The 27,702-nt window shown below is 37.3% G+C and overlaps 1 long non-coding RNA gene and 1 pseudogene across 1 annotated transcript; one reads left to right on the plus strand and one right to left on the minus strand.

The window, feature by feature from the left end:
* Window positions 1–571: 571 nt before the first annotated feature.
* Window positions 572–11,481, plus strand: LOC127491772 (nicotinamide/nicotinic acid mononucleotide adenylyltransferase 1 pseudogene; annotated as a pseudogene).
* Window positions 11,482–13,377: 1,896 nt separating this feature from the next.
* Window positions 13,378–26,199, minus strand: LOC138849174 (uncharacterized). The gene is made up of 3 exons (XR_011387596.1): window positions 25,374–26,199; window positions 17,814–17,925; window positions 13,378–15,905 (listed from the first exon to the last, which is right to left on the minus strand). It is a non-coding gene; the product is annotated as an uncharacterized lncRNA (long non-coding RNA).
* Between the last annotated feature and the right edge of the window lie 1,503 nt (window positions 26,200–27,702).

Raw genomic sequence — 27,702 nt, forward strand, 5'->3', positions numbered from 1 at the left:
ATATAAATTTGTTCATTCCCCCCCCCCTTGTCGCTAGAGTATCATGTTTTATTAAGAGATGGCACAGGTTTAGGGTACCATATAGAGATCAACTTGACCTCATTAACCCAATGTATGCTGTGTAAGACCAAAAGAAATTATAGTCACATGAAGGGGATCAACTTGAGGCACTAAATAAAATGATGCAATGAAGCTAAATAAGTGTAATGCACTCTGCTTGTCCTTTCTACTCTGTTTGGTTATTCAGGGGAACATTTATTTGTGAGGAATACTAACACATTTTTTGCTGCAAGTATTTACTGCCAGCTTACATTTATACCCTTTTAACCAGTAATGGATCAAAAAGAAGGTTTTGGGAACAATAAAAATCAATCAGAATTTGTGTGAAACCCTGATTCCTTCACATGAATTTTGCAAGTTAAATAGATTAGCCTTAGGGTGCAGCCATGGTGTTCCGCCTTCCCCTGTGTCTGGGCCACGGCAGCGGAATTACAGACATGAAGCTACTTTTCTAGCCCACCTTAGAGAAGAATGCTGACACACTAGTTGGCATGGTTCCAGTAGACTACCTTACAAAACACTTCAAAGAATTTACTTTGTAAAAACAACAAGGGAGGTTCTGGAGTTTTCCATTTGGATCAACAACTTCAAGTTCTTACCATGGCCAACTAAGAGAAGACGAAAGTGGTTCTCCTTGCTTGTGGTTCCTTTAATCCTATAGCCAACATGCACCTCAGATTGTTTGAGCTGGCCAAGGTCTCCTTGAGTGGGACAGGATAATATAAAGTTGTCAAAGGCATCATTTCTCTGGTAGGTGATGCCTATAAGAAGAAAGGACTCATCCCTGCCCACCACCAAGTTGTCATGGCAGAGCTGGCCACCAAGCCCTCAGAATGGGTGGAAGTTGAGATCTGGGAAAGCCTTCAGAAGGAGTGGGTAGAGACTGTGAAGGTGCTGAGACACCATCAAGACAGGCTGGCGGTCAGCCACTGTGATCAGCAGCAGAGCTCACCTGTGCTGGAGAGGCCAGGGCGAAGAAGAAGTGGGCAGGCCAGAGACCAGGTTCCATTCATAAAAAACCCCTGGAGCCAAAAACAAAAGGTGTGCCAAAGGTGAAGCTGCTGTGTGGGCCAGATTTACTGGAGTCCTTCCGTGTTCCCATTCTGTGGAAGAGTGAGGATATCGCCCACACTGGGGCCGACTGTGGGCTCATCTGTGTTACTCGGGCTGGAAATGATGCTCAGAGATTCGTCTGTGAATCCGATGTGCTGTGGAAGCACCGGAGCAGCATTCACCTGGTGAACGAGTGGATCACCAACAACATCTCACCCATGAAAATCCAGAGGGCGCTCAGAAGGGGCCAGAGCATTCGCTGCTTGGTACCAGATCTTGTCCAAGAATATATTGAAAAGCATGATTTGTACAGCTCGGAGAGCGAAGACAGGAATGCCGGGGTCGTCCTGGCTCCTCTGCAGAGAAACACTGTAGGGGCACAATCGCAGGGAGTCTACAGCATGATAGCTTCACCTTTACTTTTGGGATTTGACACAGTTTGCATGTTAGTAACTGCGGAAAGGAACTGCGAACCTATTTCACAAACTAAAGTGTAGAAATTTAATGAAAATCAGGAGTAAATTAATTAAAGGCATAACTTTTTTCCTTTAAAAATAGATTAGCCTTAGATGAGGGTCTTCCCAAGCTATTTTCATATGGGATAACTTGGATTTTCACAAATAAGCCAGTTTAAGTTTGCGTAGCGAGAGGAGTCTCTTTTCTTCCCCATAGCTGTGCATTGAAGTAAGCAATTGTGTCTATTAGAAAATGCAAGTATAGAAATTTCAGACCTTCCAGCTGCCCATAGCATTGGTAGGTGTCTGTATGCTCACCTCCAGCAGCCTGTCTTGATGGTGTAGCTGGTGCTCAGTCCCATTTCTCATGCAATATCACTAGTCTGAGTGCTGACAGTGTGTACTGTTTATGATTCTTCCAGTACCATGACACCTTTTTTTAAAAAAAAATTGCTTGTGGTTTCTCACATCAAAAAGAAAGATATTTTTGCCTAGTGAATGGAAATTTTGGGGTAGGATTTTGATAATTAATCTTTCACTCTTACTTTGTGCTAGGAGTAGATCCATAACACTTTGAAAATATTTTTAATTTCAAAGAAGATCATCCACATAGCATATTCTTTTTTCAGCAATGGTAGGTTTATCAGTGAACTTTTATTTTTTTCCCTTAGGTCATGACATTTTTATTTAGATATTCCTAAAATGCATTTATTGTGAGATAAAAGTGCAAGAGGTTTTGCAATATGTTTCTGAATTTTACCTTTCTAACTGGATGGTGGTTGTTGTCATGCTTGCTATTCAGAAATGGATTGAACTCTTTGAATCAACCAATGCATTCACTAATTCACTCAATTTTATTTCTTAGGCTCATTAGAATCTTTCTATATAATTCCTTTGAACTATAGTATTTCCAAGCTTGTGTATTATTATTTATTTTTAAAGGTTTTATATATTCAGTGTTATTTACTTGAAAAACAGAACAAGAGAACAAGAGCAAGAGAGAGAGTATGTGTGTTATCTTCCAACAACCAATTCAATCCCCAAATGCCAGCAACAGCTGCGATTGGGCCAAGTCAAAGCCAGAAGCCCGGGACTCCATCTGGATCTTCCACATGGATGGCAGAAACCCAAATACTTGAGCCACCACCTGCTGCCTCTCAGGGTGTGCCTTAGGAAGAAGTTGGATATGAAGCAGAATGGCCAAGACTTGATTCAGGCACTCCAATATGAGATGTGGGCAGGCCCACAATCCTGCTGTCAGTGTTACAGCTTTATCTTAAACATATCCCATGTCTGTATCTTATAGAATATTATTTAAACATCTTTTGCATTTTCAGAAATGTGCTATTACTTTCTTTCCATATTGTTTGTCAGGATTTTAAAGAACATTTCAGAATCTATTTGGACTCACTCTGGCAACGAGAAGGAAGCTTCCCTAAAGGGAAACGTGAAGCTCTAGTCTCCCTTGAGTAAATCCCTATGGAATACAGAATGCTGATGGGCAGCGGCTAACCTGAACACTTGAATTCTTTCAGCCCATGGTTCCTGAGCCCCACAAATTCCCAGGCTGACTTCAAAACCATGTATTTCAGAAATGCCAGAGGTGTCAAATGTGATGATAATTGGCATTTGAGAAATAGCCTGACCCTGGAGAATGCAAAGAAAACCTATCAAGTGTCTACCATTTGTGAAAAGCACTTTTTGAACTCTCTTTATGTTGCTAGGCTTATGCCTCCAGAGTTTTTGTTGGCTGTTGCCCTTTTACCCTTGAACATCTCAAGTGAGAGACAAAAGAAAATTATAGTTTTTCTCTCTCGTATTAGCAATTTAGGAATGTGCAGCATTCTACTGCTGAGTTTTATAGAAGTTCCGCCTTGTGCAGCAACCAAATGAGCCTCCAGGAACTAAATCTAATAACAGCAACCCCGGATGACTGAAAGTACCCCTACCTTCCTCTGCTATTCATGGTGCCCTACTAGTAGCTGGCACAAAGGCATGATGTCATGCGAGGACTCTTCCCTGGAATTATCAGGAGGCATAGTGTCATTTTTATGACTATTCAAATCATCATTTCGACATCAGGGTTGTCCCAATAACTCTATCTTCATTATATGAGTGCATTCACCTTTGGTGATGGTTCATAACTTCTGTCCACATGAACAAGAATTCTGCAGTTGGTTCAGAGTAACCAGATTTTAAAGGTAAAGTATAAATTATGATGTGTCATGAAGTACTGGAATTTTTTTCTGAAACCTAAATGAGATAATAAATAACAGATGAAATGCAATGACTTAAGAATAAATGACTGAATGGAGATCTGAATTTCCAATTAGATTCAGATAAGCATGTAAAAATTTGGTATTGGAAACTTTGTTTAGTCTGGCTCTAGGTCAATTCTATTACTTTAATAACTCTATGTGGTATGTAAATTTATGTGCACATTTGTGCACTGTGTGTGTGTGTGTGTTGGGGAAGGATTTTAATGGCTAGATTTTTGGCAGTCTTATTAATAGTGCATAACTTGTCATTGATTTGACAACTAATTGTCTAAAGTATAACCTCTTCTATTATGCTGATGACACATGGGGCAATTGTGAATTCTCCCCACTTACATTCAATTAGTGTTTTAGAAATAGACATTATATTCTCCTTTGATAAATGGCATCGGAGTAATCAAACTAGTAGGAGAAGCCTCTCCAAATGCTATTTAGAATGTAACCTGATTAAATACTAATCAAAACATTTAATAGCAACCTTCTCTGATTGTCAAGACCTCCACATTAGAAGCAAACACAAAAATAACTACACAGGCTCTGCTTGTGGTAGGTAGAACAATGACAAACAGAGATGTTTATGATACAGTCCCTGGAATATGTGAATATGCTGTCCTTACTCAGCCATCTTCACTTTCAAAAGGGATTGTGAGCCAGCACTGCGGCTCACTAGGCTAATCCTCTGCCTGCAGCACCGGTACTCAGGGTTCTAGTCCCGGTTGGGGCGCCGGTTCTGTCCCAGTTGCTCCTCTTCCAGTCCAGCTCTCTGCTGTGGCCCAGGAAAGCAGTGGAGGATGGCCCAAGTGCTTGGGCCCTGCACCTGCCTGAGAGACTAGGAGGAAGCACCTGGCTCCTGGCTTCGGGATTGGCATAGTACGCTGGCCGTAGCGGCCATTTTGGGGGTGAACCAATGGAAGGAAGACATTTCTCTCTCTCTCTCTCTCTCTCTCTCACTCTCTCTCTGTCTAACTCTGTCTGTCAAAAAAATAAAATAAATATTATGTTTCTGTGTGGGAGCAAACTGTTGAAATCCTTACTTAATGTATACTAAGCTGATCTTCTGTATACTAAGATAATCGAAAATGAATCTTGATGTGAATGGAAGGGGAGAGGGAGTGGGAAAGGGGAGGGTAGTGGGTGGGAGGGACGGTATGTGGGGGAAGCCATTGTAATCCATAAATCGTACTTTGGAAATTTATATTCATTAAATAAAAGTTAAAATAAATAAATAAATAAATAAAATTAAAAAAATAAATAAATAAAGGGACTGTGAATATAAACCTCAAGCTAGAGAGATCTGTCTCCTGGATTATTTGATTGACTTAATGTTATCACGAGTTCTTAAGAATGGAGAGCTTGTCCAGGCTGGGCTAGAAAAAGAAGGGAAGGCTCAAATCTGTAGAGAGTCTGCATTGTCACTGAAGATTTGATAATGGAGGAAAGAGGCCATCACTCAAGGCATCCAGATGGCTTCTACAAGGTGGGAATGGCTCTTGGTTGACATCCAGCAACATGATAAGAATTTAAAATTACGAGAAATTGAATTGTCCTAAGAACTGGCATGAACAAGAAAAGGGAATCAAAACCCTATAGTTCCAGGAAAGACAGAAGCCCTGTTGCCACCTTAAACAAGCCCATGACACATGTGTTGAGTTTGTACCTGCAGAAATAGATGATAATACACCTCTATTGCTTAAGCCACTAAATTTGTGGAAACTTGCTTTGATAGCAAAAAGAAACTATATACAATATTACACAGCAGGCATCTGTCTATTTTATTTATTTGTACCTAAATATCTGTATCTATATTGGTCTTTACGATGTTTTTTAAACCTTGTAGCATGACACCAACTAATAAGTCTCAGGAATTTCTTTGTAATAAGGGCTGAGCGAGAGGAGAGAACCAGAAAGTGGTGTCCTGGCTCTCACTACACTGCAAACACAGTAGTAGAACTTTTTATATGTCATTTGAATAAAGGACCATGCTATTCATAAAAAACTAAAAACTACTGTTATATTGTAATTATTTTATTAAAATCAGTTAAAAAAAACAGAAAATGAGAGTTCTGTTTCTATTGATGCGAAATATGGTTCTCATAACCTTGATATGCTCAAGTCAAAAGTGACAATAAGATAAATTTAAAAAAGGAAAAATTGTAATTCAAATTCAAAATTCTCATTGGGCATAAACTAATCAACACTATGTTCAATGCAAGGGGAAAGAACAAAATAAAGAAATGCATGAAATGCTTGAAACATATCAGCAAAGTTCACATCAAAGATCTGATATGCAATTAGAAATTACAAAATATTTTAAGCTCCTGGGAAGACAGTCCCCCACATTAAAACATGTTGGCTATCACTTGCATAAGAATGTGAATGAGAGATATCCAAAGAAACGTTTCTTTCAAAAGAAAGGGTTTCAGGATCCTATGGGGAAGAGTGTAGCAGGGAGACAGATAATATCACTGTTTCTAAGGCTCACGGGAGGGAGAATGGGCTCTGGACCATAAATTATCCACACTTTATAGTATCTCTATCTGTTAAGAAGAAAAATAAATCATGTCCTTATGAGCCACTGGTACTGTTAGCTTCTATTCTAACAACAGTCTTTCTAGTAACGATTGACCTTCACTTGTAGGTCATGCTTGAGGGATTGAAAATGCTGATTAGCCTATGGAAACTCAATAGTAATAATTTTTATTATAAATAGACTTTTCTCTTCTCTCTCTCTCTTTCAATGGAAAGACGGAAGCAAGGAAGGAAGGAATATATAGGTATATAGGTGCATAACTATATGTGTTATACATATGTGTGTATATGTACAAGCATACATATACTGCCTCTATGTCTTTTTCAAGTTGCATATCATGATATAATAAAGCTCTAATGCCCTAAGCCATCCACTGAATGCTCTGAATTAATTTCTCATGTATGTTTCTAAAATGCTACTCATCAGAACAGCTAGGAAAATAGCCATGCAAAATATTTTCTCTGTTCTATGGAACTCCAGTTGAGAAGCCTCAATTAAATTGATTGACTAACATGCTACTTGCTACTCAAATAACTCTAGTTTCCTAGTCTTAAAACTTAAGGCAAGATGATAAATTGTAATGCTCATACTAAATCTTTGTTGGCAGCCAGTTTGCTTTCTTATATATTCCTGCCTCCTTTATAGAAGGTCCCCAATTTAAAGTGGTTTGACTTAATTTTTTTTAAAAATTGCTTTTTTTTTTTTTTAATTTGAAAAGCAGAGGGGGAGAGAGAGAGAGAGAGAGAGAGAGAGAGAGATCTCCCGTCTGCTGGTTTACTCCCCAAATGCTTACAACAACCAGGACTTGGCCAGGCCCTAAGTGGAGCCTGGCACTCAATCTGGACCTACTCTGTGAGTTACAGAGACCCAATCACATGAATCATCATTTGCTGCCTTCTTGTATTAGCAGAAAGCTAGAATCAGAATCAGAATCTGGTCATGAACCCATGCATTCCAATATGGATGCAGGCATTCCAAATGGTGTCTTACCATGGCACCAAATGACTGACCCATTGACTTACAACTTTTTTTAAAATTTTATAATAATGAAAAAATTATATACATTCAATAAAATGTATAATTTGAATTTCAAGTTTTGTTCTTTTCCCTGGTGAGTGATATGTGGTGTGATACTTTTTGGCAATGCTGGACAGCAGCATGAGCTGCCTCTGCCATTCAGCCTTGGTCATGTCCTCACCGTGAGGCTGAACATCCAGGGTCCACAGTGTGCTGTATTGCTAAGCAACCATGTTTAGTGTGTTAGTTGCATTAAGCGTATTCTTGATTTACAGTATTTTCAGTTCATCATGGGTTTATCAGGACATAAACCCATCATAAGTAGAGAAGTATCTGTGATTTCCATTTTGTTGTAAAATAATTGCGACCTTTGTCACCTTGTGGCTCTTCTCTATTTGCTTTTGTTTAATGGTCTCATTTCAAATTTAGCTCTTAATTTTCATGAGACCATTAAACAAAAGCAATTACTATCTCCACTTTACAGGTGTCAGTCTGAGACCTACAGATATTGTCACAGTTATAGATCACTTGGTGGCAAAGCTGAGATTTCAGTTCACTTCTTGGTCCAGGAAATATTTTTTTCTCTTTTAATTAGATATCATATTCACTACAGTATAAGGTAATTTTATTCCCTTTAAATTTTGCTTTAGGTCACCATATTACTATTAATAATATCTTGCATACAACACTTTCTAATATGTATGCAAGTAGATTTTGTGTATATATTGGCACAATATATCAAGAAAAATTTACAATGAAGTTTCTTTTATCAATGCTCTTCCCTGTAACAACCAATCAAGGTAATGTGGGACCTCAGACTCCAATTTTTTTAGATAAAAAAAATTATTATTTGAGAGTCAGAACGAGAGAGAAAGAGAAAGAGAAAAGAAAGAGATAGAGAGCACTGCCATCCCCTACTTCATTTCCCAAATATCTGAAATGGTTGAAATAGCTGGGGCTAGGATGGAACCAGTGATAGGAACCAGGAACACAGTTTAGGTCACTGACATGTGTGGCAGGAATCCATCACGGCTGATCTCAGGCTCAACATTGGCAAAAAGCTGGAGTCAGAAGCCAGAGCCAGCAATGAAACCATGGCGCTCCAACGTCGGATGTAGATGTCTTAACCACTAGGCAAAATGGCTAAACTAGTAGGTTAAACCACTCCCTAGATTTCCAGTTTCTGATTAGGAATTGAGGCTTAGGAAAGGTAAAGACATATCCAAGGAAATACCCCATTCATTGGTGCAATGTCAACATCTAGACCTTGTAACATATATTTTCTTCAGCTCTACCTATGGAAATGACTATGACCTTAATATAGCCTATATTACACATATTCATAAACAAAAAAAGAATTCTTGATACAGATTTGAAGAAATTTGAAGGATTTAAAAAAATTGTTTTACCAGTTTAGCCAGGTGTGATCTTTCCTGAATACTTTTACCCTTTATTTCATGTTTTCACATCTTATATTTACTTATTGTCTTTTTCTCCTAGATTTTTAAGAAAAATCAGCCTCTATCTGTGATTCTTATTATGCTACTTGGAACTATAGTGCTAGATACACCATGCACATTAATGGAAAGAAAAAGTTAATTACTGAGTATATATATGTCAGTATCTGGGAAAACAGGTTAGCAAAGTAGAACATTAATCATGGACATTCATAAAATCTTTTGATGCCCATGAAGTCCTATACTTACTTGTAGCTACCAGTTTCAAAATTCCTGTAAAACATTTATCAACAGAAACAGCAATATCAATATTACAGTAGACCAATAACTACTTACATGAGGTAGCCCTACTTCATTAGCTAGAAAGATCAATAGCAAATCTGAAAAATTGTGAGAGCTAAAGAATTGTTTTATGTAAAAATACCATTTTGTGAACTTATTTTAATTTCTTACTTGGGACAGGATGTACTTATTTGATCAAATACTGTCACAACTTCAGGCACAAGACAAAATGCTTTGCCCATGTATATTAAATCCACTTTTCACCTCCTACAATTTATTTTGACCTTTTTTTTTTCATCATTAAATAGTGTTATCCCAATTATAACATAATTTTGTTTCTGCAAGTTCTGTACATATTTTACAGATCCTTAATATCCTAAAAATCTCATGAACAATAATACTAACTTATAAAACTCTTTGGATGTGAGCATTGTGTCCAGTCAAATACTAGAGCTCAGTGAACTAAGATCAGTATTCAATATCCTCCTAGGACCTACACTTTCAAGGGCTCATTGAATTTTGACACTATTGCTAATTTTTCACCTAGCCATGGCAAATTCCCTAGTATCATTAGTGTTTCTTTTATAATTAAAAATAAAATAAACAACATAAAATATCTTTCTCAATATACATTATTCAGGATATAACTTTTAAAAGACTTTAAAAATTATGATAAATATTAGTCTTCTAAATTGAAATGAAACTAGACAATTTTAATTTTTTGAAGTTTTAGATTAAGTTAATTTATCTTATATTTCTATGTCAAAAGTCTATATAGTGGTTTAATGATCCAATTTTTTCCCACCAAGTTCTGAATTTAAAGTATTTATCTTTTATCATATTTTGCCAGAATTATAAACAGGCCTATCCACTAGTTTTAGCTTGGTTATAATAGGGATGTGTAACTAAATGAGCTATCAGGGGCTGGCACTGTGGCATAGTGGGTGGAGACTGGCTCCTTGAAATGGTGGCATCCAATATGGGTGCACTTTGTGCCCTGGCTGCTCCATTTCCAATCCAACTCCCTGCTAATGCACTGGGGAAAGCAGCGGAGGATTGCCCCAGTGCTCGGGCCAGTGCCACCCACATGGGAGACTTGGAGGAAGCTGCTGGCTCCTGGCTTTAGGCTGGCCTAGCCCCAGCCATTGCAGCCATCTGGGGAGTGAAACTGCAAAAAGAGTTTCTATCTCTCTCTCTGTAACTCAGACTTTCAAATAAATAAATCTTTTTTTTTTTTTTTTTTTTTTTTGACAGGCAGAGTGGACAGTGAGAGAGAGAGACAGAGAGAAAGGTCTTCCTTTGCCATTGGTTCACCCTCCAATGGCCACCCCGGCCGGCGCACTGCGGCCGGCACACCACGCTGATCCGATGGCAGGAGCTAGGTGCTTCTCCTGGTCTCCCATGGGGTGCAGGGCCCAAGCACTTGGGCCATCCTCCACTGCACTCCCTGGCCACAGCAGAGAGCTGGCCTGGAAGAGGGGCAACCAGGACAGAATCCGGCACCCCGACTGGGACTAGAACCCGGTGTGCCGGCACCGCAAGGCAGAGGATTAGCCTAGTGAGCCACAGCACCGGCTCAAATAAATAAATCTTTTTTAAAAAACGCCATCAGCATCCATCAAATTATACATATAGAGATTGTATGCTCCTAGAAGTTTGAACACAGAAAAATAATGATTTATAGTTCAGGCATCAAATAAATAAAATTACTTAACAATTTTTTAAGTCACTGAAACTCAGATTTTTATATTTTCTTACTTTTTTAATCACATTGGATTTAAAAAAAGGCCAAAATCACAACAGAGCTTTGTCCATTTAATTTTGCCTGAAAAAGCCTCCCCCCTTTTATTCTGTTGACTTATTTTATATTTAAATTGCCACTTTGGTCCAGCACTTCAACAGGAAAAGAGCACTTGAAATTAAACAGCATCCTGGACAGACATTGTGACAACTCAATAGTATTGAGTGACAGGTACAGGCAGTGAGATAGGGAGATTTTAAAACTATGCCCTTGACAGGAAAAAAAATTAAAAGTTCATACACAAAAATTGCATATTTTATAAGAACACATAAGAATAAAACTATACATCACAAATTCATTAAAATGGTCTTGCTCCTTTTCATGCTTTGAGAAATAGGAGAACAGGAGAAAAAAAAATTAAATAAAAGAAAAAAAAAAGAGCCTTTCCCATATCAATATGTGTCATAAACTGAGACACATGGTTCATACAACCTTCTTCTACATGAGCTCCAGAAAGACAAATAAAAAAGAAAGAAATGAAAGAAAGTATTCCTCATTTTGGCTGGTGCCGCGGCTCACTAGGCTAATCCTCCGCCTGCGGCGCCTGCACACCGGGTTCTAGTCCCGTCTGGGGCGCCGGATTCTGTCCCGGTTGCTCCTCTTCCAGTCTAGCTCTCTGCTGTGGCCCGGGAGGGCAGTGGAGGATGGCCCAGGTACTTGGGCCCTGCACCCGCATGGGAGACCAGGAGGAAGCACCTGGCTCCTGGCTTCGGAACAGCATGGTGGGCCAGCCACAGCAGCCATTGGAGGGTGAGCCAACAGCAAAGGAAGACCTTTCTCTCTGTCTCTCTCTCTCACTGTCCACTCTGCCTGTCAAAAAAAAAAAAAAAAAAAAAAAAAAAAAAAAAAAAAAAAGATGTCATATACCAAATAGTTGCTAGCGGAAGTCCCATATCAGGCTACTAATTTGCCTTCACAGTTGTGTACATGTGAATTCTCTTGCCCTTACAAGCAACCCACTACCATTATTCATAGAACAAGTAGTCAAGCTTTTGCTCAAGTGGTATGGCAATACACAAGATAGGGCTTCCCTGTGGCCATTAGTCACATCTCCTCCGAACACATCCTAGGCCAACTTCTAAGAACCTATGTGTCCCTGGGACGATTATCTAACTTCTCTTGTCTGTAAAATGAATGTAATCATTCTACTTACTTTATATACTCACAATGAAATTTGGATAAAATTTTTTGGTATATAAAGCACCTAGTGTCTGGATGTAGTAAACCTTCAATTAATTATAACAAGTAAGGATTTTAATAATAAATTTACATAGCACTTAGCAAATCAAAAACTGCAATTACCAAACCAGCCCAGTTTAGAAGACAGTATAATAAAGAACAATTGCAACCCTACTCAAATTTTGTTCCATAATTTGTTGGTCTGCAAATTGGTTATCAGTCTGTGATGAGCTAAGTACAGAAATGGAGAGTGAGTGTTTAGAAACTTGTGTAATAATTTTTTTTATTTATTTGACAGGTAGAGTTATAGACAGTGAGAGGGAGAGAGAGAAAAGTCGTCCTTCCATTGGTTAACTCCCCAAATGGCTGCTACAGCTGGCACTGTGCCAATCCGTAGCCATGACCCAGGTGCTTCTTCGTGGTCTCCCTTGCGGGTGCAGGGCCCAAGCACTTGGGCCATCCTCCACTGCCTTCCCGGGCCACAGCAGAGAGCTGGACTGGAAGAGAAGCAACCAGGATTAGAACCAACACCCTTATGGGATGCTGGTGCCGCAGGTGGAGGATTAACCAAGTGAGCCACGGCGCGGGCCCCACTTGTGTAATTATTTGACATAGTAATTTTTGTCTCTTGAGTCTAAAAAAATATAACTTGAATTTAGTGCATTTATTTCATTTTCTATTAATTCATTTCATTTGATTTTTAAAAATATTGATATATAATGTATTAGGCTTATTATATAATAAAAATAATAAAGCTTGCCATTCACCACAGAACTGTTTTACAGTTATTCATTTACTATAATTTTTGTCAGATTGTTACAGCCACTTAAATATTGCCTCAGAGAGAAACTGTGGGAACAAAACTTTTCTCCATGTTATTGCACATTGACATAAGATGTCTATGAAAAAGAATTTGTGATATTCTATGAATTTATTAAATGAATGATATTTAATTAAGTGAAAATGTAACCATCTATTCTTTCTTATTGAATATTAGTTATTAACTTTGTTCATTATCATAGATAGTCTACAAATAAAGGAATATCCTTGTATATTAACTTTTTTATAAATTCCTAACTTTCTTGAATAAATTTGTAAAATTATGATGGGTTACCAGAAACATATTTTAGAAGACTTATTTATTTATTTGTAAGACATCATGGCAGAAATATGGAATGAGAGAGAGGGAGAGACAGAGATCTTCCATCTGGTTAATTCCCCAAATGCCTGCCGGAATTAAAACTGTTTTTGAGATAAAATATTTTAATTTATATTCAGTCAAGTGCTTAATGCCCACTAAATAAACAGTTCAAGTAAAAAGTTCAAAGACCCTCATTGAGCAGGAATACAATCAAGAGGTATAAATGATAATCAAATGGAAAGATGACCATTTCACCTATATACAAGGAAGGGAAGGGAAAAAGGGGTAGGGAAGGGAAAGGGTGGTGAAGGGGAAGTATCATTATGCTCCTAGAATCACAGCTATGAACTACATCAGATCTGTTCTCTTTGTATTAGTACCACATTAGCAGGAAAAAAATAAAGTATTATATAGAATAAAATTTTAGAAATATGTAAACAACAATAATTGAGGACTGGGCTAGGCTAAAAACAGGATTCAGGAACTCTAGCCAGGTCTCCCACATGGAGGCATACTGAACATATTTGGACCATGATCTGCAGTTACCCAGGTACATTAGCAGGAAGCTGGATTGGAGGAGCTAGGGCTCAAACTAGCACTCTAATATGGAAAGTGACATCCCAAGTGGTAGTTTAATGTGCTGCATCACAAACCTACCTCAACAAATGGATTTTTGAAACTTTTGTTGTGCATTGATTGATTTCTCCCTTAAAAATTCTTCTAATTTTTAGCCAATTTTTTCATACTTTTTCCTGATTATGCAAATTTTATTATGAATAACTAATTCCTGGCTTTCTAGCTCCAAACTTTAATACCTATAAAGAATGAATGAACTACTTGACTTTCAATTATTTATTTTTAATTTCTTTAAGCTTAAGTATACTTTTTTCTACTTGTAGCCATAATATTGTAGTATTTATGTTCTTCTCTAGTAACCCATTTATCACTTGGAGTATTTGTCATTTTTAGTTTGATTGAATTATCTACCTTAGTTATCAAGCCTTTGTGTTTTGTATGTACTAGAAAGAAATCTTTCTAGTTTGTGATCTTTTGATTTTTCTCATGTCACTTTTATTTATTTATAGAACAGTGAGAAAAAGAAACAGACAGACAGTTTCCATTTGCTGGTTCACTCTAAATGCCAGTGATGAGCAGGGCTGGGCCAGGCTAAGGATAGAAGCCAGAACTCAATTCAGATATCATATTTGAATGACAGGACTCTAACTACTGAAGCAATCATTGCTGCCTACCAGAGTATGCACTAGCAAGAAGCTGGAATTAGGAAGGGAGCCAGGCACTTCAGTCTGGGATATAGGCAGCCCAACCTGAATCTTAACTGTGAACTCCAGCTTAAGTCACTTTAAAAAAATGTATTTATTATTTATTATTTATTTATTTGAAAGAGTTACACAGAGAGAGAAAGAGCAGCACACAGAGAGAGAGGGGGGAGTGGCGGGTCTTCCATCCACTGGTTTACTCCCCAGTTGGCCACAATGGCCAGAGCTACACTGATACGAAGCTAGGAGCCAGGAACCTCCTCCGGGTCTCCCATGTGCGTGCAGGGACCCAAGGAGTTGAACCATCTTCTACTGCTTTCCCAGGCTATAGCAGAGAGCTGTATTGGAAGTGGAGCAGCTGGGACTCAACCGGCACCCATTTAGGATGCTGGCACTGCAGGCAGTGGCTTTACCCGCTATGCCACAGTGCCGACCCCTGAAGTCACTTTTGAGAAAATTTTTAACAGTGAAAACAAATACATTTTCTTTTATCTTTTTTGTCTTTCTTATTATACTTCAAAATGCTTCTTCATATATAATACTTGCTTGTCTTTTTATGAATAGTATATTGTAGCTAATTTATTTATTCGTATCTTGGAATTTTAAACACAAATATTCCTTTATTTGTGTGGTAATTTGGAACTATGAGAAGGAAATCTGAAATAAATTACATGGTTGCTAATTAGCTTTGATAATCACTGAGATAGTATGACTGTTCTGAGATCTCAGAAATCAACATCAAAAAATTCTTATTGTTGGATATAGAGATATTCAAAAATATTAAAACTGATATTTACATAGTGCACTGACATTTGCATAGTATATTAGAGAACATTGAGAACCAAAGTGTTTTATTTCTTTGCAAAAAAAAAAACTGAGTATTTTGAAGAACAGTTTGCTTTTCTCTTTTGTTTGTATAGCTTATGATATGAAGCAAACATCTTTTCCATAATCCGGCAAGTGTTAGTCCTTTCAAACTTTGGATCTTCTGACATTTTATCTTTGTGGTTTCAGTGTTTTGGAACATCTCTGAAAGCTCCTTTAATGTGAAGTTTTTGCCTTTGTCTCTTTCTCTGGGACATAGCCATGCTTTTCATCACTGTCCTTATTTAGTTCTACAAGTTCACCTGTGCTTTTTCTCTGGGTATATGTTTAAGTCTCATGAATGGCAGTGTCAGCATTCCTGAAATCAGCTATAGCTCCATATACAGTCATCTTTAATTTCAGTTCCATCATTATATTTTTTCTTTTGCCTCCCCCTTCCTCTTTCTCCACCCCCAACTCACCCTCCTCTGAGCTGCACTTTCATTTTTGCCAGCTGTACTTCCAATTTCTTCTTTCAGTTAACACATTCTTGAGCAATGTTTCCTGTGTTTACTGCTAGGAGATAAGGAGGACACACAATTAGGCACTTTGCTGTCCAAGTGTGGACTTGTTAACAGATGCTCAGAACCAATCACCAAAAGATTTGAAATAAGTGACATGAGAGATGACTGATCATAATGTCCATCAATTATATACATACTGATTTGTGAACTAAAGAGCTAATAACGAAGATTGTGCTGTGTATAATTACAATTCATATACCATGAAAACTGAAATTTACCTGTATTTGGGGGAATTTTTATTTAAACCATGGCAAGTGAATTTTAAACAATGTTTAAGATGACTGGGTATTACTTAACTAAATCTTAGTTACTGAAATAGGTGTATATCAAAACCTTATGAACACAAGGACTGCCTGTATTTAACTTGTTATTCTATCTTAATCTTGCCAGTGATAAATTCTAAAAGGCCTATATATGAATAAGGTAAAGGTGCCCCATGTATGTAATCCTGTTGTAACACACTAATGAGGACACATTATTCAAAGCACCGCCCACACAGCTGTCAATTGCAGCATCCCTAGTGACTCGATATACAACTGCTTCCTAAGAGACACTTCGGCCATGAATGTTCTTCCATTTCTGGGCAGCAGGCGTGGTGGCTTCTCTTCAGGCAACTCCTGCTGGGATGGTTCATTTCCCCTAAGTGCGTGTCATGCACGTGCCACCTGAGCTGACGTATCTGACTAGTATCTCTGGCTCTATGCTTTACTTGAAACATTAAATAGCTACTGACAAGGGATTAGAATCTTAGAATCGCTGCTTTTCAATACAAATTAAAGGCTCTGTAGAAACAATTCTAATTTATAGAAAAGAATCATCCTGCTGGAGCCTTAGTTACACCAGACCAGAAGAAAACTATCCAAGTGTCTCATCTCAGGTTCCTATCAAATTATTTTTCCTGAAGGGAATGGTACATTTTCTCATCTCCTCCTAATCCACCTGTTAGATTGAAAACAACATCATGAAATAAATCATTTTGCTTAATATATAAATTGGTATTTGCATAATGCAGCATTTTCTTCTTTTTGAAACTTCAGGGTAGTGTCTTTTTGATGTTAGTATAAGAAACAATGACATTTCCTTTAAACAACTGTGTTTTGGTTCTTCTTGACTTATGTTGCTTCATATGACTTTTTTGTTTAAATTTATTTTATTTATTTGAAACAGTGATGCAGAGAGAGGGGGAGACAGATCTCCCATCCACTAATACTCACCCCAAATGGCTGCACCAACCAAGGCTGGACCAGGCCAAAGGCAGGAGTCAGAAACTCCATCCTGGTCTCCCATATGAGAGGCAGGGAACCAAGAACTTGGGCCATCCTCTGCTACTCTCCCAGGTGCATTAGCAAGGAGCTGGATTGAAAGTGGAGAAACTGGGAAAGCAACCAGCCTTCACAGATGATATGCCGGCAGATGGTGACATAACCCGCTGTGCAACAACTTTGGTCCCCCTATTTCTTGTTCCATATTAATTGCTGGAAAATTACATGTCAAATTTGTTTTCTGTGGTGTGCATATGCACAAGACACTTTGGAAGAGCCAGCATTTGGCACAGAGGATTAAGCTACTACTTGCATCTCTAATCCTTGCTCTGCTTCAGATCCAGCTCCCTGCTTAAGTGTTTGCGAAAAGAGCAAAGAAAAGCCCAAGTAGTTGGTTTCCTGCTTCCCACGTGGAAGAACTGGATGAATTTCTTGACTCCTGCCTTTGTCCTGACTCAGCCCTGGCAGTTGCATCCATTTGAGGAGTGAATCAGCAGATGGAAGATATCTCTCTGTCTGCTACCCCCACCTCTTACTCCCCTGCCTTTTTGTGTTTTGAGTAAATAGCTAAATCTTTTTTACAAACCACCTCCGTGATCATTCTACATATTAATGTCAGGCTGGCTTCTTCTTACCTTTCGTTTCTCATTTTCTCTTTCCTCTGTGTTCCACTTTTCTCATCCATTGGTGTTATCAGCACTTTTTTTGTCACTCATCTGCAGGCATACCCAACACATTTCTTAAAACCTTTCGGAGAAGGTGGGAAACAATAAATGAATGGATAGAAAGATTTATATTCCTTACTAATGTAAAATCTTTTAACAAAATCTCCAGTTACACACATACAAAATGGTGCTTAAAATGTCCATATCAAGTTTGGCATAGAACCATCTGGTCAGCACGTGTTTGAGGAAAACAGTTAAAAACCTGTACAAATTTAGAATTTAAATTGAACATTTGTTGGTGTGCTTATGTAAATATCAAGAGTGACCAAATGTGTGTTTGAACGTCAATGGTTTGTGAAGAGAGTAAAAACTAAACGTTACAGGATTAGTTTGCAAAGAGCAATCTTGAGTTTTCCAAACAAATCTAGCCAGATTGATAATCTAATTATTAGCTCAATCAGCCATTCTTAGACTGGGCTCAGAATTAATTGACTGAACAGATAAGAAACACTTTATGAGCATAGTGTCTTTTTTTATTTAATCTTCTTTATTTCTGCAACTGAACACTATGGTGAACTAAGTGCTACTTGTATGTTCATAAGGATTGTGCATTATGAACACCACATAATAGCTACTGTAGTATCAGAAACAGAAATTGTGGCTTCTGCGAAGAGTGACCAAGGAAACAAAGCTAGAACTGATGGGAGGTGATTGATTTGGAAAAGAGATTTGGATACCAGAAAAATAAAGAATTAGAAATTGCTTTTCTTTCATCGTTTACAAAAGGATAAAGTACTTAAATTTGCTTTACAGGAAATAATTTGATGCTGGAAGGAAAGAAACATTACATGAACCAGAAGGCTGTGCCTTTATGCAATTAGTTTATGTTCTTTCACATTGTGGCATTTGTTGAACAAAGCGTATACTCTAGAAAGTTTTAATAGCATTTAATATTTTACTTCTAATAAAATCTTCGAAGACTGCTTTCCTTTCTTTAGCTATATTTTTTACACCAAGGAAATGTTTGAGAAATGCCATATGAAACTCCCTTCTAATTCAGACATTATTAAACATTGTAAGTACTTTTTTTAATAACAATCAGGTTGTCTTGAAAAGAATGTATTTTTTAAAAAAATATGTCTGTTACCTTTGTGAACAATTATTCTAAACACCTGCTGGCAGCCATTTTGCCTAGAACATTTTAAAAAAAGATTTATTTACTTATTTGAAAAGCAGAGTGACAGAAAGCAAGAGATTGATTGGTTCAGCCCTCAAATAGCTATAACCACTGTGTTTTAGCTGGGCCAGAGCCAGGAGCCAGGAACTCCATCCTGGTCTCCCATGTGGGTGGCAGGGACCAAAGGATTTGTGCCATTTCTTCTGCCTTCTCAGGTGCATTAAGGGGAAGCTGGATGGGAAGTGGAGCAGCTGGGACTCAAACTGACACTACAATATGGGATGCTGGTATCACAAGCAAGCTTATCACACTGTGTCATAGTCCTGGTACCAATAAGAACTTTTCTTATAGAGCTCTATCATGACATCCTTTTGACAGATTTTTAACCATATTTCAGAGATAATTTTATGTAACACATATAAGCAGAACCTGTGTAACATTATTTCCAGAGAGAAATAAAGACATTTATTTTTTAACTTAACTTAAAAATTGGCCAGCACCGCGGCTCAATAGTCTAATCCTCTGCCTGAGGCGCCGGCACTCCAGGTTCTAGTCCCAGTCGGGGTGCCGGATTCTGTCCCAGTTGCTCCTCTTCCAGTCCAGTTCTCTGCTGCGGCCCGGGAGTGCAGTGGAGGATGGCCCAGGTCCTTGGGCCCTGCACCCGCATGGGAGACCAGGAAAAGCACCTGTCTCCTGCTTCAGATCAGTGAGGGCCGGCCGCTGTGGTCATTGCGGGGTGAACCAACGGAAAAGGAAGACCTTTGTCTCTGTCTCTCTCTCTCACTGCTCTCTGTCAAAAATAAAAATTAAAAAAATAGGCTACATTTTATTTTGCTCATAAAAAGAGGGTGCATGCTGACCTCAGAGAATTTGCCCTACAGAAATTGACATATGGAGAAAACAAATTTTCACTACCCAAATAAAATTACTGATTCTATGTTAATATATTTTATTTCAGATGGATTTAAAAGAACATTGCTTACTCCTTTAAAAGTATTATACTTTTACAGTTAGAAAAGTATTTAAAATAGAAATGCAAATACAAATTTCTATTCAGAAGTAATTACCATAGGTTTTTACTAATTTATTTTCAAGTATTTTTGATTTATATTCCTGTCTCTACTATTTATAAAACTTTAATCATGTAATCTATGATGTTTCTTTTGTTAATTTTATGTGGCACATTTATAGCAGACACGTTTTAATTGATAAATGATATTCCACTTATGGATTAAATATAGTTTATATGTCTATGCCCTCATACTTGATATTTGATTTGTTTCATGTTTTCCTTGGAGCCTAAAATATGTAATAATTAATATATTAGTTAAAGATATTAATAGTTCTTTCATATTTGTTTTTCTTCTTAAACTACCAGAGTGGAATTCTTAGGGCAAAATCATTAACATTTCTAAGGTCACAATACAAATTTGCAAATTGTTAAATTTTTGCAAATAGAATGTTTCTATAGAAAAAGTCTATGAAAAACTAACATTTGATGGAAACCTATATCTCTCCCTGCCAAAGGCCCCTAAAAAATTGGACCTGAAGGCATCTTAATAAACTGATAAGAACCCCAATGTAAAAACAAGGGAGAGAATGAGTCACTTCTTCCTTAGGGCATTTTCAATTGTGAGGGACAACTGGGAGACAGCAGATAACAGGGGTCATAGTCCTGAGCCATCAGGAATAGGAATCTTCCCAGAGAGATGGGACTCCCTGAGAGATGAGACCCACTGCTGTCTCTGCACTGGGACCCTCTGTCAATCCTCAGGATGCAACTGGGAGGAAAACTATCACTCAGTAGGATCACTGACCTGAAAAGATAAGAGTTAAACTGCAATGACTCGGGGCTGGTGCTGAGGCTCAGCGGGTTAACACCCTGGCCTAAAGCACCAGCATCCCATATGCGCCCCGGTTAGTGAGCCGGCTACTCCACTTCCAATCCAGCTCTCTGCTATGGCCTGGGAAAGCAGTAGAAGATGGCCCAAGTCCTTGGGCTCCTGTACCAATGTGGAAAGACATGGAGGAAGCTCCAGACATCGGATTGGTGCAGTTCTGGCCATTGCAACCAATTGGGGAGTGAACCATCGGATGTAAGACCTCTCTCTCTCTCTCTCTCTCTCTCTCTCTCTGCCTCTCTTCTCTCTGTGTAACTCTGACTTTCAAATAAATAAATAAATATTTAAAAATAAATAAACTGCAGTGACTGTGGAAGAGGCAAACTCTTGTCTAATAGCCGTTGCTCCGACAGGAACCTCAACAAATACCCTTCAGGAGACAGGATAGGAGCTACACTCCAGCAGGCCATCTTATAACAAATTCACACAGTCTTCAGGTTTTGGTCTGCTAGCACACACCCTGCCCACAGAAGAAAACAACAGTCGTCTGTGAAAGAATATAGCAGCGCCTTAGGACTCAAATTATTTCTGAAAATAATTTTCAAATAAACAATCACATGAAATGAAGCAGCAGAATGAAACTGCATGAACTATAATTAAAATAACATTATTTGATAGAAGTTGGTCTGTAGGAAGTCTAGCTATGGGAATGATATACATTGTAATACAATTATGCTTACTATGTTCAGGGGAAGGAAAAGAAATTTAAAACCTAGAGTAAGGAACTGGAAACTATAAAAAAGATCCTGCATATTTGAATAAAAATCAGATAGATATTGCAGAACTGAATATAATATCTAAAACTAAAAAAGACAATGAATGATTTTTATAGCAAGTTAGACACCATTGAGCTAGAAATATGCATAGAGAAACAAAATATAGAAATAAAAAATCAGTAGAAGGTACAATGAGAAGATCTAATACTCCTTTAACTTACATAATAGAATAGTTAAAAATGGGAAACAAAGAGATTTTTTTTCATGATGTAATGAATAACAGTTTTCCACAACTGTTGAAAAAAAAAAGCACAAAAATATTGTATGTAGTTACTTTACCCTGAAGGAAGTATTGGAGTCACTACCATATGTTAGACACAGAACAGTGGAGCATCTTTAAGATGCTAAAGGACATAACTGCGAAGCTGAATTTCTCCACTTTGAATAACATTTTGAAGAACAAAAGTAGCATAAATATTTGCAACAGAGAATAAAGAATCCATTACTAGTACACAAATCCAAAAGAAAACAGTAATACATAAAAAAAAGAAAAAAGATATGAAGTAGAACCTGAGATGAAGCAAACTACAAAGGCAAAGAATATAAATCTAAATGAACAGTGATGATCTAGAGCAATTATAATGGTGATGATAAAGGACATATATCATGGAATTTGAAGTATATAATGTTATGATAATGAAGTACTGTTTAGGAAGCCTAGGTGTGCTAGTTCAATGTGTTGTGCAAGAAAAGGGAAATGTGTGCAGAGAAGTAAAGCCTGGTGTTTAAAAGGCAGATAAACAGCAGTATTTAAAGTAGCGGAGTGTATAATGTGTTTAATGGAAATCCAGTTAACTGAAAGTCCACCAATTAAACTGTATAGTCTTGGGGGAGCGGTACAAATATGATGATAAATGCAATGCAGTATCCTGCAGACATGTTGGTTTTTTCCACCTAAGAGTGGCCTTATGTTTTTAAAAAAGGTTAAGTGGGTCTGAGAATAAGAGAACAAAAACAAAAACTAAAATATTTCTCCCAATTATATTAGAGTCCCATGTTTTAAGATCACCACAGGTGTTTTAATGCCAAAAAGAGGGAGAGATGATAAGAAAAAATGGATGGAATCATGACTTACTCTTTTCTCCATCACTTTGTGGGATAAAGAATTGTGGAAAGAAGAAAAAATGATCTGACACCAAAAGCCATTATCTCATAAGGACTTTAGAAAGATCTTTGACCCAATTTTCATATATCAGGAAAACAATGATGAAATTTGAAAACTATCCACATGAGTAATACTGCTTTGTGTCAAAAGACTAATATTCTGTAGATGAAGGAACCAAAAACCTAACAGATCAAGTACTTGAAGAGAGCTAACACTTCTGGCATCAAATGATGAGATTTGAAGATTTTTAAACATTTGATTAAAATAAAACTCTTATAAAAGTGTAAAGCACTATGAATAGTTTAAGGGAATAAGAGATTTCAAATGTGTTTGTTTTTTATGTTTTTTTCTACTAATTTGCAAGAAGGAAACATACATTTGCATCAGGATATGGTTGGGGATCATAACAACTTTAGTGCTGACTATTTTATTTTTATAAATGTGCAAAGCACTTAAAATATCAGAGCTCACTGCTGCATATTTTAACAAGTAAAAGGAAAGCTGACAATCAATGATGTATGATATCACACCACATAATAAGAAATATATGATTTCATTTTCTTTAAATACACTTTTGTAAACATGAAATAAAATTGCTCATATCTCTCTGCCAATAACCTTTGAATGCATTGGAATATCATTTGACTTTTGTGTCAGTAAAGTAAGATCAGAAGGGATGATGAAAATATATACAGGACTATTTAGTCCCAATCTAAGTACTATTCACCAGGTACAGATGTTAGTGGACTATAATTAAAGGGAAGTGAATACTTCACATCCTTTTATTGTTGTATCCTAAGAGTCTCGCTGGGACAAAGAGCATGCAGCTGGTATATACCCCTACCATATGTGTGTTTGTGGAATGAAATATCTGAGTATAACTTTAAAAATGATTTTTACAATTTAATTTTCATTCATCAGCATTACTTTATTTTTTGGAACCTAACAGAATTTATGGATTTATTCTCTGACAAAATACTCAATCTGGGCTTCAAGGAATCCATCTAATGCCAAAAATCTTAGTGAATCTTAAAAATGCTCAAAATTCAAAAGCACTGGGGCTAGATTTCAATGAGCTTTTAAAATTTAATTCTAATTCTAGCCTTTCCTTATGTCTAATTTATTACCTTTTAGCTCCTGTTTGTAAGTATTTTAATTTTATACTTCATGCATAAGGAATTATATGTATGTGGAATTCTACCATGTGTTACGTAATAGATCAATTATGTAAACACATGCACAAATTTTGTATATGAATGTATCCAAAATGATGGGAATTATATATTAGTTATTACATGAAGGGATTATAATCTCTTTTTCTTATTAAAATTTATTTCAATGGGTCTGAAAATGCCGCTACAGAACTTTGGTCAAGTCGTTTTCATTAAAAAGTAGTGACATTAAAAAAATAATTTTAAAGCTTCCATATACACAGGAAACAAATTGTCCCCAAAAGATTCTCCTATTTTCTGATGATTTTGTGATGCATTTTTAGCATTTTCATGTGTTTTACTATTAAATTCAAATGGCCCATTGGGGCAAATAGTACTGAGCCATTCTTCCACCACTTATTAGACCAGAGTGGCAGGTATTAGGGATAATGTTAATTTAGCCTTCTGAGCTAAGTTGCTTTGATGACATTGACAGCAACATTCTCATATCTGGAAGTATGCTGGCCCTGTCAGTGAATATTATATTTGAATCTTCAATGATGCTTTCTCTCTCTCAGACTCCAGCACCATGTTTTGAACTAGTAGGTTTTAGACATCTTACACTGAAGGTGCTTCAAATGCAATGTTTCTAATGATGCCCTCATTACTTTCTCTTTTATACTTGCTATTTTTCTGTGCTCCTTACCCTAAAGATTATTAAGACAAAAACAGTCATTCAGCATTAAGATTCAGAATCACCTTTTATGTAGTCTGTATTCCTCTGAATTCAATTATAAATTCTTTTCAATTTTGAGAATGATATAATTCCTTCCCATTTGTCATCAACATGAGGGTCATGATGTGCGGTCATAGAGGTTGTACACTGCAAAACTCCAATATTTCTATGTATATATTTTATTATGGGAATGACACTCCTTAAAGGTGTGCTCCCTAAAGCATTTCTTATACCCACACCTTCCCTCTGCTGGGAAGTGAGGAATATGGGAGTCACAATTACACAGACAGCATATGGGATTTGATCATCTATGAAAAGTAGATTGCCTCACACTAGATGGGTGATCGTTGCAAGACACTTAACATAGCTGAGAGTCAGCTTTTACTTTCTGGAAGAATAATCGCAAGGTAAGTAATTTCTGAAGCAGTGTACTAGGGGATAAAATGCAGCCAGTGATTCGGATGAGTTCTAAGAGCCGATGAGTAGAATCAAGGTCTTAGGCACTTGGTAGAAGGAGCTTCAAAGGGTAAAGGTGACATATGAATGTGAAAATACATCAGCGAATCACGCCTGTGAATCATGTTTCAAAACTCGCTCAGCATTGGACTGAGTAATCACTGAAATCGCTAAGTAAATATAAAATGAAAGATTAAAAGCATATCACCAGCTCTTGTTGTTTCTTACCTTATAGTGAAAACTCAAAATGGAACAAAGACAGTGGAGAGAACTATTCTCAGTTTAATCCTTAGGTTTCTTTTTAACCCTGCTGCTACCTCGCATACTGAATTGGACTTCTGTTAAGATAGGTGTTCTAGTGAAATTAATAGTGGCAAGGGAACTTGGTAAATGCTAAAGAATGCTGTTTGGCAATTATTCTTAGGAGTTTAAATCCAACTGAAAATTGATCCCTGTTAAAAATAAAAGTGGGGCTAAGAGAGGGAGGAGATGTACAGTTTGGCACACACTCAGACTTACCCCTAAGAGTAAAGCTAAAAATGTGCCATGGGACTTTAAATCCCATTAAGTTGGCAGGTACCAATGCCATCTTACTAGTTAAAGTGATCAGTTTAAGTTCAGAACTGATCATAAAGATAGGATTAAGTGTCAAAGGGATCACATAAATAAAACCAGTATATGCTAATAATAATTGATAGAATTAAAAAGGAAAGAATGACTCAACATGGGAAGCAGGCTACACAGCAGACTCATAGAATGGCAGATGCCATAAACAGCATGCTAGTTTCAGAATCAGCCCTTAAGGCATTCAGATTTGGCTAAAAAGCCCATGAGAGTTTCTCAGGCAGGGAAAGCCAAGACACTGGGGCAAAACATGACCTAAATGAAAGATCTCTGTGAGTGAGATCCCAGCGGAAAGAACAGGCCATCAGAGAAGGAGGTACCTTTCTCTGAAGGGAGGAGAGAACTTCCACTTTGACTATGGCCTTGTCTAAATAAGATCAGAGTTGGTGAACTCAAGAGGCTCCCATAGCCTTGACAGCTCATAACAAGAGCCTCGGGTGATTACTGACATCATAAATAAGAGTGTCAATTGTTAAATCAACAATGGGAGTCACAGTGCACCTGCTCCCCATGTAGGACCTCTGTCCTTAATGTGTTATACTATGCGAATTAATGGTAAAACTACTACTCAAACAGTACTCTATACTTCGTGTTTCTGTGTGGGTGCAAACTGTTGAAATCTTTACTTAGTATATACTAAGTTGATGTTCTGTATATAAAGATAAGTAAAAATGAATCTTAAGAGTGGGATGGAAAGGGAGTAGGAGATGGGATGGTTTGCCGATAGGAGGGTGGCTATGGGGGGAAAACCGCTATAATTCAAAATTTGTACTTTCGAAATTAATATTTATTAAATACAAGTTTTCTTTAAAAAAAAAGAAAAAGAAAGAATGGTGTTTGTAAACTATCCATTTAGCTAACCAAGCTACTGAAATCAGCTGTTTACTTTGCATGTAAACATCTAATTCAATCAATGTTTGGAAAGGTTAAAATGAGATTATCTTTCTCTATTTAATTGAGATAAAACTAAACTTCTTATGATAACTAAATGTATTGCTTTTATAGATTAATTTGATCTTCAAAGTCTCACACATTTTTTCCTACTTTGTGCCCACTAAAATTGTTTTGGAGTCAAGCCAAATAATGCAAAGAAATCAATTGTGGATGGAAGAAAATGTAATGTATGGTAAATATATTAGTTTAAATACGGAATCAGCTTCTTTAAAGATTTTATTTTGATTATGATAGAGTTTTATTTGGAAAAAATAATATCTTGAATAATTCAAGAAAATCTGCTCACTTTCTTTTAGGAATAAAATAAGTTAAAATGTACTATTAAAACATGCATAATCCAGCCAGTGCCGTGGCTCAATAGGCTAATCCTCCACCTTGCGGCGCCAGCACACCGGGTTCTAGTCCCGGTCAGGGTGCCGGATTCTGTCCCGGTTGGCCCTCTTCCAGGCCAGCTCTCTGCTATGGCCTGGGAGTGCAGTGGAGGATAGCCCAAGTGCTTAGGCCCTGCACCCTCATGGGAGACCAGGAAAAGCACGTGGCTCCTGGCTTTGGATCAGCGTGATGCGCCGGCCGCAGCGTGCCAGCTGCGGCGGCCATTGGAGGGTGAACCAATGGCAAAGGAAGACCTTGCTCTCTGTCTCTCTCTCTCACTGTCCACTCTGCCTGTCAAAAATAAAAAAAAAAAAAAAAATGCATAATCCTAGAGGAGAAAAAAACTAGTAATGGGATTAAAATATTTTCTGAGTTAAAACTAAAGAGAAATTATCATTTAACTTTAAAAAGCTTACTATTTTACTTTCCCTGTCAACAATGTAATATATTTCAGCTAAGTGTTGCTTTGGGTGTGGGAAGAAAATTGAAGAATGCTTTAATTTCTCATTAACGACAGCATTAATCAGTGGTTAATTGTAATTATTTAGCCTGTAGAAAAAGTGAAAGTAGAATTAGAATCTGACTACAAGTCAAATAAACTTTGTCT

Source organism: Oryctolagus cuniculus, chromosome 3 (assembly GCF_964237555.1).
Source record: "Oryctolagus cuniculus chromosome 3, mOryCun1.1, whole genome shotgun sequence".
NCBI lineage: Eukaryota > Metazoa > Chordata > Mammalia > Lagomorpha > Leporidae > Oryctolagus > Oryctolagus cuniculus.